Raw genomic sequence first — 12,344 nt, 5'->3', positions numbered from 1 at the left:
AGGAAAATCATACACTTTGTATTTCCTATTATGAATACAATTTTCACAGAGGTTTTTGGATGTGCAGCGCAAGTTTAATTACTACAGTACAAATTGTAACTCTGCAGCACAACTTAAATACAACAAATTTGACAAGATCTATTTTTTGCAGAACAATGTTGTTACATTTTTTTAATGCTATTAAACAATACTTTTTTACTACATATCTTTATTTCAATATTTAATTTATTAATTTTATACAATTTTGAAATAAGGATTTTTAATGTATACATCACCTACACATTCATATAATTAGGGCACACCCCTATGTGAGAGACACTGATCTCAAGGTAAAAACTACCTTTAAAGGTTGTTGTTTTTTTACACAGACAGCAAGGAAAGGGTTAATGTCCACTGATGTAATAAAACCTAAAATATAACTCTTTGTGTCTTACATGTTCTTCCCAATACAGATTATCCACTGTAAAGGTCATCAGCCAGTAATTTATACAGTTTGCCTCATCTAATCACAGTTGCATTGACACTTGGGGGGGGGGCTGTAATATTTGATGTTACAGTCAGATGCGTTTCCTCTGGTCAATTTAAAGGGACTGTCTACATAAGAATTGTTATTGTTTAAAGAGATAGATAATCATTTTATTACCCATTCCCCAGTTTTGCATAACCAACACAGTTATACTAGTACAGCGCTATGGAATTTGGCGGCGCTATGCTAATAAATAATAATAATAATAATACACTTTTTACCTCTGTGATTAACTTGTATCTAAGCCTCTGCAGACCCCTGCCCCCCTTATCTCAGATATTTTGACGGACTTGCATTTTAGCCAATCGGTTCAGAATCATAAATAGCTCCATGGGATTGAGCACAATGGTATCTATATTGCACACATAAACTAGCACTGTCTAGCTGTGGAAAATTTTCAAAATGCACTGAGATAAGAGGTGGCCCTCAAGGGCTTAGAAATTAGCATATGAGCCAACCCAGGTTTAGCTTTCAACTAAGAATACCAAAAGAACAAAGTAAATTTGATGATAAAAGTAATTTGGAAAGTTGTTTAAAATTGCATGCCCTATCTGAATCATAAATTTTGACTAGACGACACCACTAGCACTGTGGTCATGTGACCACAGTGTAATCGGAGCAGCATCAGTATTAGCACTAGGAGAGATTACAGAAGCGTAATTGTGGTAAGTAACTTTCTAAGATAAACAAGCGTAATGTTTTGGAAAACAACAGAAATATACCAGTCAGGAGACAGCGGTGATCAGCATTTGTCACCTGATGTCGTCTACAGAGATGCTCAGGGCGCAAACAGCCTTTTGTCTTTTAAAGGGAACAATTGTTGTGTTACATCCAAACAGGGCCAATGGGTTACCACAAGAGCCAATTCGATTACAAATGATCAGCTGTAAATGGTGCAGCTATACACAACGCAGTATCTTTAAAGGGACAGAAACATTGTGGGGTCAATTTATTAAGGTGCGGGCGGACATGATACACTGTATCGTATCATGTCCGCCGCACATCGATAAAAGCCAACAGCATACGATATCAGCATTTATCATTGCGCTAGCGGTTTTGGTGAACTGCTGGTGCAATGCCGCCCCCTGGAGATTCACGCAGGGGGGTCAATCAAACCGATCGTATCCGATCAAGTTGATTTCTGTCCGCCACCTCAGAGTGGGTGGACGAGTTAAGGAGCAGCGGTCTACCTGAAGCGGAGTGGGTCGGAAGCAGCATTCGCTGCTTCATAAACCGACCCCATTGTAATTACAAGACATTGCTGTTATGTTGCAATAGAATAACATATCAGCCAAGTCTAAATGTTTTACAAACTCAATAACATAATTTGTACTGCAATTGTTTATCAATAGCCAAACTCCACACAGCATTCCAAGGACAAGAAAAGAAAGAGAGCGCAACCCACTCTAAGGGTAAAAATGTTTTAATATAACACGCAATGCAAGAAGTGCTAGTAATGCACGTACAGAATATAAAATCAAACAGGCACAATCATATCACCACAGTCCGGTTTGTCAGTATCAGCGTGTGTCTCGATGTTTCAGCAGTCTGTGATCACCTTCCTACACTCTCCGGAAAAGTTTCAGGGTCTCACGGTACTAGCAGGACCGTAGCTGAATCAGGCAGTTTCTGACTGTGGTAGATTGAAGTGCGTATACCTCTACGCGTTTCGTCAAGCTCCGGCTTAACTTTCTCAAGAGGATATATTAAATTCCAAAAGTCTGTGGTTTTTAAATGTTCAAGGAAAAGCGCGCCCCTAGCATCTCAACTTCTCATTGGGCTGACGCTTCCCTTTGTGATTGGCTTAATGTCCAGACAACTCCCATATAAAATGGACCAATAGGAGCAGTCCATTCACGTCATTTGAATTTTAAATTAGTAGATTTTTCTGACAAATTTAAAAATTCAGTTCAATTTTCCAGACCTGTGTATCATGTGACACTGATTATCCCAGTGTCACATGATACACAGGTCTGGAAAATTGAACTGAATTTTTAAATTTGTCAGAAAAATCTACTAATTTAAAATTCAAATGACGTGAATGGACTGCTCCTATTGGTCCATTTTATATGGGAGTTGTCTGGACATTAAGCCAATCACAAAGGGAAGCGTCAGCCCAATGAGAAGTTGAGATGCTAGGGGCGCGCTTTTCCTTGAACATTTAAAAACCACAGACTTTTGGAATTTAATATATCCTCTTGAGAAAGTTAAGCCGGAGCTTGACGAAACGTGTAGAGGTATACGCACTTCAATCTACCCCAGTCAGAAACTGCCTGATTCAGCTACGGTCCTGCTAGTACCGTGAGACCCTGAAACTTTTCCGGAGAGTGTAGGAAGGTGATCACGGACTGCTGAAACATTGAGACACACGCTGATACTGACAAACCGGACTGTGGTGATATGATTGTGCCTGTTTGATTTTATATTCTGTACGTGCATTACTAGCACTTCTTGCATTGCGTGTTATATTAAAACATTTTTACCCTTAGAGTGGGTTGCGCTCTCTTTCTTTTCTTGTCCTTGCAGTGTATTGTTATATCAGGAGCACAGCCCTGGTTGTCCTTTTGAGAGCAGCACCCACCGATTTACCAACCACACCTGGGAAGTATTTTACTTATTCCAGATAAGTGTTAAAACTGTTATTTGATGTTTCGAATATCTATACATATACAGGGAGTGCAGAATTATTAGGCAAATGAATATTTTGACCACATCATCCTCTTTATGCATGTTGTCTTACTCCAAGCTGCATAAGCTCGAAAGCCTACTACCAATTAAGCATATTAGGTGATGTGCATCTCTGTAATGAGAAGGGGTGTGGTCTAATGACATCAACACCCTATATCAGGTGTGCATAATTATTAGGCAACTTCCTTTCCTTTGGCAAAATAGGTCAAAAGAAGGACTTGAGAGGCTCAGAAAAGTCAAAAATAGTGAGATATCTTGCAGAGGGATGCAGCACTATTAAAATTGCAAAGCTTCTGAAGCGTGATCATCGAACAATCAAGCGTTTCATTCAAAATAGTCAACAGGGTCGCAAGAAGCATGTGGAAAAACCAAGGCGCAAAATAACTGCCCATGAACTGAGAAAAGTCAAGCGTGCAGCTGCCAAGATGCCACTTGCCACCAGTTTGGCCATATTTCAGAGCTGTAACATCACTGGAGTGCCCAAAAGCACAAGGTGTGCAATACTCAGAGACATGGCCAAGGTAAGAAAGGCTGAAAGACAACCACCACTGAACAAGACACACAAGCTGAAACGTCAAGACTGGGCCAAGAAATATCTCAAGACTGATTTTTCTAAGGTTTTATGGACTGATGAAATGAGAGTGAGTCTTGATGGGCCAGATGGATGGGCCCGTGGCTGGATTGGTAAAGGGCAGAGAGCTCCAGTCCGACTCAGACGCCAGCAAGGTGGAGGTGGAGTACTGGTTTGGGCTGGTATCATCAAAGATGAGCTTGTGGGGCCTTTTCGGGTTGAGGATGGAGTCAAGCTCAACTCCCAGTCCTACTGCCAGTTTCTGGAAGACACCTTCTTCAAGCAGTGGTACAGGAAGAAGTCTGCATCCTTCAAGAAAAACATGATTTTCATGCAGGACAATGCTCCATCACACGCGTCCAAGTACTCCACAGCGTGGCTGGCAAGAAAGGGTATAAAAGAAGAAAATCTAATGACATGGCCTCCTTGTTCACCTGATCTGAACCCCATTGAGAACCTGTGGTCCATCATCAAATGTGAGATTTACAAGGAGGGAAAACAGTACACCTCTCTGAACAGTGTCTGGGAGGCTGTGGTTGCTGCTGCACGCAATGTTGATGGTGAACAGATCAAAACACTGACAGAATCCATGGATGGCAGGCTTTTGAGTGTCCTTGCAAAGAAAGGTGGCTATTTTGGTCACTGATTTGTTTTTGTTCTGTTTTTGAATGTCAGAAAAGTATATTTGTGAATGTTGAGATGTTATATTGGTTTCACTGGTAAAAATAAATAATTGAAATGGGCATATATTTGTTTTTTGTTAAGTTGCCTAATAATTATGCACAGTAATAGTCACCTGCACACACAGATATCCCCCTAAAATAGCTATAACTAAAAACAAACTAAAAACTACTTCCAAAACTATTCAGCTTTGATATTAATGAGTTTTTTTGGGTTCATTGAGAACATGGTTGTTGTTCAATAATAAAATTAATCCTCAAAAATACAACTTGCCTAATAATTCTGCACTCCCTGTATATAATAAATGTTCACTTAGATCTATTTAGCTCTGATTTGGAAATCTTGCTTTTTCCTTACATACCAACATTGTATGTTTTGAACATTTGAATATCCATCAGATTTACTCTTTACTCTGTGCAAAGAAGCGCAGCTTATATTTTGCTAGTTGTATGTTTTCCACACAGCATTCGCCTTATGTGAAGGAGCCAATCCGGGCTTTAGTCCTCAGACAATAAGGCTCAATGCTGCCAAAAAGTTAGTATAAAGTGAGTTTTTTGCAATCATTATTAAGCCAATTAGGGACATATATGTAGCAGGGTTAAACTTGATAAGTCAGCAGGTGTATTTCAAGGTCTGAGAATTAGAGCTAAATTACAGGAAAAGGGGGAAAATTAATAATGAAAACATTGCAAAAAAGTTTCATATAATACATATAACTAAACATTTTATATACAAATCTCAAGTTGTTTACTGTCCCTTTAACCCCTTAACTACCAGCGCTGTACCCTGTACGATGCTGGTCGTTATGCCCTTAAGCACCAGCGACGTACCCTATACGTCACTGCAGTCCTGGGCTTCTCTCTGCCGCAATCTCGCTCACAATAGCGAAATTGTGCTATTTCTGCATGTGCCACAAGTAAGGCACTGCAGAAATAGATTTGCAGAGTTACCGTTGCAGAGAGGGCCACAGACAGCGGTGGTGCCAATCTTTGGTGGGTGGTTAAGGAGGGAGGTGGGTGGGCGGCCCATCGCTGGAGGAGGTGGGAGGAGGGCGGGAGTGGGTGGGACTGCTCTGCTACGCTACAGGGAATAATAGTTTTTTTTTTTTTTTTAAACTGCGTCATTGAGGGGAAAGGAGGGAGGAGAGAGTAGGGGCAATGAGGGGGATCCTACGTGGGATCCATTAATGGAAAGGGATTTGGAAGGCGGAGGGGGGAGGGTATAGAGGGGAGGCAACTACACAACAGAAAAAATAGATCTTTTATTTATTTGTTATGAAAAATAGCCAAATTTGCAGCAAACTGGATACTGGCAAACAGCTGCCAGTACCTAATATGACAGCAAATAGGTAGAGGGGGGAGGGATAGAGAGCTTTTTTGGGGGGGATCAGGGAGGTTGGGGGGTTAGGGGGAAACCTACACTGCAGCAAATATATTTAAAAAAATAATATATAAAAAAAAGCCTTTTATTTTAGTACTGGCAGACTTTCTGCCAGTACTTTAGATGGCGGTGACAATTGTGAGGCGGGGAGGGAAGAGTGCTGTTTGAGGGGGTCAGGGAGTAGGCTGATCTCTACACTAAAGCTAAAATTAACCCTACAAGCTACCTAATTAACCCCTTTACTGCTAGGCATAATACAAGTGTGGTGTGCAGCTGCATTCTTCTTATTACCAAAAAGCAATGCCAAAGCCATATGTCTGCTATTTCTGAACAAAGGGGATCCCAGAGAAGCATTTATAACCATTTGTGCCATGATTGCACAAGCTGTTTGTAAATAATTTCAGTAAGAAACCTAAAATTGTGAAAAAGTTTAATTTTTTTTTTATATGATTCCTTAAGGGGTTAAGGAAAAAATAAGAACTGTATGAGGCAAACAAGGCTGAACGTTGGGAGTAGCAGACTTATCAGTGCCTAGGGCAGCACAATAACTCATCCACTGCTATCCACCAATCTGAGTATGAGAAAATTTTGGTATGAGACAACAGGTCTATCATTAGTCATGTGACCTGTGCAGTGTCATTTTATTCAACAGTTTTATCCCATTTGTAGTTGCACACTCTCTGAGGCACCGGCTACTACTGAGCATGTGCAAGATGTACATCACAAATGTATGTGCATTTTGTGATTGGCTGATGGCTGTAACATGATAAAAAAACAATCTCTAATCATTTGTAATTCAGACTAAGGGGTAGATTTATTAACTGTCGGACGGACATGATCCGCTGTAGCAGATCATGTCCACCGGCATCGCTAAATGCCGACGGCGTACACTGTCTGCATTTAACATTGCAAAAGCATTTCTAGAGAATTGCTTGTGCAATGCCGCCCCCTGCACATTCACAGTCAATTGGCCGCTAGCAGGGGGTGTCAATGATTGCTGTCCGCCACCTCAGAGGTGGAGTATGAGTTAAGGAGCAGCGGTCTTATGACCGCTGCTTCTAAACCTTTTGTTTCCAGTGAGCCTGAAGGCACCCGCAGCATGATAAATGTTACCCGTATGTGCTTTTGCATTGTCTTTTTATCATGCTTTTGTTTGTTATGCTATTGTACTGTGTAACAGCTGAACAGACAGATGGCTATGCATCTTTTATTTTAGAAATAAGACTGACATAGCAGTAATTTGTGAGCACTGGATAACGTGCCCATCACCTGTGCAGTGCATGCTGCCCAATACATACTGGGTTATTGCCTTCCATGTAATTGCTTACTGAGGTCTAGAAGTAGAATGAGCTTACAAAAGACAGAGATTCCGGACTGGGATCCCAGAGGAAGAGACAGATGAAACGACATCACATGACGGCTTAAGGTAAGCTCCTCTGCAAATCAGTCCTTATCTAGTCTATATAACCTGACATGTGCCCATATTTATTAGACGCAATAGCAATTAATTATAGTTTTATAATGCTCTCATTTCCACAACGCTTCTGCTAGACAGCTCATGACGTCTTCTTACCTTTCAGACAAACAAAGCTTGTATAAATCACCGCTTTAATCCCTAAAACCTTCCTTTTTCCCTAGAAAAAAGGAAGGTTTTGGGGATTAAAGAGGTGATTTATAAAAGCTTTGTTTGCTCTTTGTCGCTTCCTGTTGGTAGGAGGTTAATATCCCACAAGTAAGGATGAAATCCGTGGACTCGTCGTATCTTGTAGAAGAAATAACAAACAACTCAACCCTCAACTATGTTTATTCCATTGATATATGTGAAAATCATATCAGGTTTAAAAGGAAATGGAATCGCTCACACACATTCTGATCTCACCTTCCAAAGGATGTTGCTACAGATTCAGGCATCTGAATATAAATCTGCATATGGCATGCTGAGACGTATAGTGCAGCTGTTCAAAGTAACTAGTTACTGCTGGATTACTGCAGTTACAGAGCAGCATTTCTGCCAAAAAGTTCTCTGCTATTTTTTTTTTATTATTATTTTGTTTATTTATTTTGGATAAACCTCTTGAAATCAAAACAGATCTTGAGTTTGGTCATGATAAACGTGTTAATACAGTAACTGTTCCACTTCAATGTACACACATACCCATACAAGCGCGCACACACACATAAATATATACAATCCACATACACACACACACACACACACATACCCATACAAGCGCGCACACACACATAAATATATACAATCCACATACACACACACACACACACACACATACCCATACAAGCGCGCACACACACATAAATATATACAATCCACATACACACACATACCCATACAAGCGCGCACACACACATAAATATATACAATCCACACACACACACACATACCCATACAAGCGCGCACACACACATAAATATATACAACCAACATACACACACACACACAGAATCAGACACACACATACCCATACAAGCACACACACACACACAGAAATATATACAACCAACATACACACACACACACAGAATCAGACACACACATACCCATACAAGCACACACACACACACAGAAATATATACAACCAACAAACACACACACACACAGAGTCAGACACACATACCCATACAAGCACACACATAAATATATGCAACCAACATACACACACACACACACAGAATCAGACACACACATACCAATATATAAAACCAACACACACACACATAATCAGACACACATACCTATACATGCACACACAACCAACACACACAGAATCAGACACACATACCCATACCTGCACACACACACAACCAACACACACATACACACACAGAATCAGACACACACATACCCATACAAGCGCGCACACACACAGAAATATATATAACCAACGTACACACACACAGAGAATCAAACACACATACCCATACATGCACACACATAGGTCTCTAGTTATGAAGCCGTCTACTTATCTGCATTCACAGGCCCAATATGCTCGCCTAATCTCGCCTACCATCACCGCCGCGGACCTGAAAACGTTCGCCAAAGTTATCAAAAAATCTGTCAAGAAGCCGCGCACCAAGTACAGAGTGATGAGCAGCGGACTGTTGTTAACTAACAGTCATCGATCTTGCTGCTCATCGGCTTCTTTGCAGCTTTTTTGATAGCCTGTCACTAAGCACCCACACTAAACTACACTGTTTTACCCCCTAAACAGCCAATCGGATTGAGCTCACATTCTATTGGTTGATCGGAACAGCCAATAGAATGCAAGCTCAATCCGATTGGCTGATTGGATCAGCCAATCGGATTGAACTTCAATCTGATTGGCTGATTCAACCAGCCAATTAGATTTTTCCTACCTTAATTCCGATTGGCTGATGGAATCCTATCAGCCAATCGGGATTCGAGGGACGCCATCTTGGATGACGTCCCTTAAAGGAACCTTCATTCGTCGTTCAGTCGTCGGTTGAAGAGGATAGCTCCATGTCGGCTCCTTTGAAGATGGCGATGAAGATTGAAGACGCCGCCTGGATGAAGACTTCTGCTGGATGGAGGACCTCCTCTGCGCACCTTGGATGAAGATTTCGGCCTGGTTGGGTGAAGACGGCTCTGGGTAGGGTGATCTTCAGGGGGTTAGTGTTAGGTTTTTTTAAGGGGGTTTTGGGTGGGTCAGAGTAGGGGTATGTGGGTGGTGGGTTTTAATGTTGGGGGGGTTGTATTTTTTTTACAGGTAAAAGAGCTGATTACTTTGGGCCAATGCCCCGCAAAAAGCCCTTTTAAGGGCTGGTAAAAGAGCTGATTACTTTGTAATTTAGAATAGGGTAGGACATTTTTTTATTTTGGTGGGCTTTATTATTTTATTAGGGGGCTTAGATTTGGTGTAATTAGTTTAAACTTCTTGTAATTCTTTTTTATTTTCTGTAATTTTAGGGTTTTTTTGTACTATAGTTTAGTTTATTTAATTTAATTTTAGGTAATTGTAGGTAATTTATTTAATTTTTTTAATGATAGTGTAGTGTTAGGTTTAATTGTAACTTAGGTTAGGATTTATTTTACAGGTAATTTTGTAAGTATTTTAGCTAGGTAGCTATTAAATAGTTATTAACTATTTAATAGCTATTGTACCTAGTTAAAATAAATACAAAGTTGCCTGTAAAATAAAAATAAATCCTAAAATAGCTACAATAAAATTATTAGTTATATTGTAGCTATCTTAGGGTTTATTTTACAGGTAAGTATTTAGTTTTAAATAGGATTAATTTAGTTAATACGAGTAATATTATTTAGATTTATTTAATTAATATTTAAGTTAGGGGGGGTTAGGGTTAGTGTTAGACTTAGGTTTAGGAGTTAATAATTTTAATATAGGTGGCGGCGGTATAGGGGGGCAGGATAGGGGTTAATAACTTTAATATAGGTGGCGGCAGGGGTTAAACAATTTATTTAGTTGCAGCGGGGTCCGGGATCCGCAGGATAGGGGTTAATAAGTCAATGAGATATCGGGCAGCGGCGTACATAAGCTTTCGCTATGGTCAGACTCCCATTGATTCCTATGCGATCCGCCGCCTCCAGGGCGGCGGATTGAAATCCAAGTACGCTGGCCCGGAATAGTGGCGAGCGTACCTGCTAGTAGTTTGATAACTACCAAAAGTAGTCAGATTGTGCCGAACTTGGTTCGGAACATCTGTAGTGACGTAACCATCGATCTGTGTCGGACTGAGTCCGGCAGATCGTAGGTTACGTCACTATATTCTACTTTAGGGCTTGATAACTATGGCGAATCAGCCTCGCCACAAATACGCTGCGGAATTCCAGCGTATTTGCGGTTGACGGCTTGATAACTAGAGGCCATAGACACAACCAACACACACACACGCCAACACACACAGAATCAGACACATTTATCCATACCTGCACACACATACATACACACCGAACACACCAACACACACAGAATCAGACACACATTCCCATACCTGCACACATGCACACACACCCAACACACACAGAAATATACACAACCAACACACACACAGAATCAGACACACATACATGCACACACACAACCAAAACACACATACACCAACACAGAGAATAAGACACACATACCCATACCTGCACACATACACCCCCCAACACACACACACAATCAGACACACATACCCATACATGCACACACACACAATTAACACACACAGAATCAGACACACATACCCATACCTACACACACACACACACCCAACACACACAGAATCAGACACACATACCTATACATACACACAACCAACACACACACTCCAACACACACAGAATCAGACACACATATCCATACATGCACACACACAACCAAAACACACATACACAAACATACACAGAATAAGACACACATACCCATACCTGCACACATACACAACCAACACACATATACACACACACAGAAGCAGACACAAACATACACATATATGCACACACAGAAATACACATATACCGATACACACACACACTTTATCTTCTCATACAAACATATATTAGACTCTATTTGCACAGGAGGCAAGAATCTATCAGTCTACACAAGGGAAGCTAAGAATCAGGGCTGAGTATAACCAAACTCAGGGCTTCATCTATCCCCCAAACAGCCCTATGTTTCTCTCACATCACCAACCATTTTAAAGGGGGGATGAAACATTTGAGAGGTGGTTGCAATGTAAATTTCCAAAATCCCTTTTATATTTTGAAATGTCTCAATAATCCAGTTTACAAACTTTGTAAAATAACCCACAACTTTTTGTTCTTGATGGTGATAATTATACACTAAGGCACTGCATATATTGCTAGAAAATCTAATTGAAAGATTCCAAAAAATGCAGAAAATGATGAAATAAAAGCATTTCTTTCTAATGTAACATCACATAAATGACAAGATTCGGTGTCACACAGATAAATTAGTACCAGCAGTGAGTGATACATTATTGGCCTTTAGGGAAATGCTTTGCCAAGCTAAACTCGACCAACCACAGAGTAGATGTTACGTGAAACAAAGAATAAAGGGACAGATGACACTGGAATTGAATTGAACATGTCTATAAAGCGAGCAATGCTGCCTGTACCACTTTTCCCTTGAATTTGTATTTATTAAAATGGCATTAATCTTTTATGAGGCTCCGGCAAGTGGGCGTAAAGAAAACAGTAAGTTTCTTTGTTGTTAAACTGAATACAGATTGTGACAACAGCACAGTGACCCTGTGTTAGATTTCAAACATAAGAAACACTGATGATTGGAAAAAGATTGCAGTGAATTAAGGGCAACTGGAACAAGTGATGTATTAACCCTTTGGCCAGTATAAAGCACTACAATGCCAGTGGCAGATCTTGTGGGTGCTGGTGGGCACTATGGCATGGTAGTGCTTGTTTACATGCCCAGTGCAAGGAGAGGAGATGAGGGACTTATAACAATAAATGTATTAATAGGGAGCAGTAATGAG

At 40.4% G+C, this 12,344-nt stretch overlaps 1 protein-coding gene across 4 annotated transcripts in view; it reads right to left on the bottom strand.

Moving 5' to 3' along the window:
- Nucleotides 1–12,344, bottom strand: part of DAB2IP (DAB2 interacting protein) — a 921,554-nt gene that overhangs the window by 513,380 nt on the left and 395,830 nt on the right. The window lies entirely within an intron of this gene.

The sequence above is a fragment of the Bombina bombina genome, chromosome 12 (genome assembly GCF_027579735.1).
Source record: "Bombina bombina isolate aBomBom1 chromosome 12, aBomBom1.pri, whole genome shotgun sequence".
Classification (NCBI taxonomy): Eukaryota; Metazoa; Chordata; class Amphibia; order Anura; family Bombinatoridae; genus Bombina; species Bombina bombina.
The sequence above is the reverse complement of the archived record's forward strand: the minus strand, read 5'-3'. Positions and strand labels throughout refer to the sequence as shown.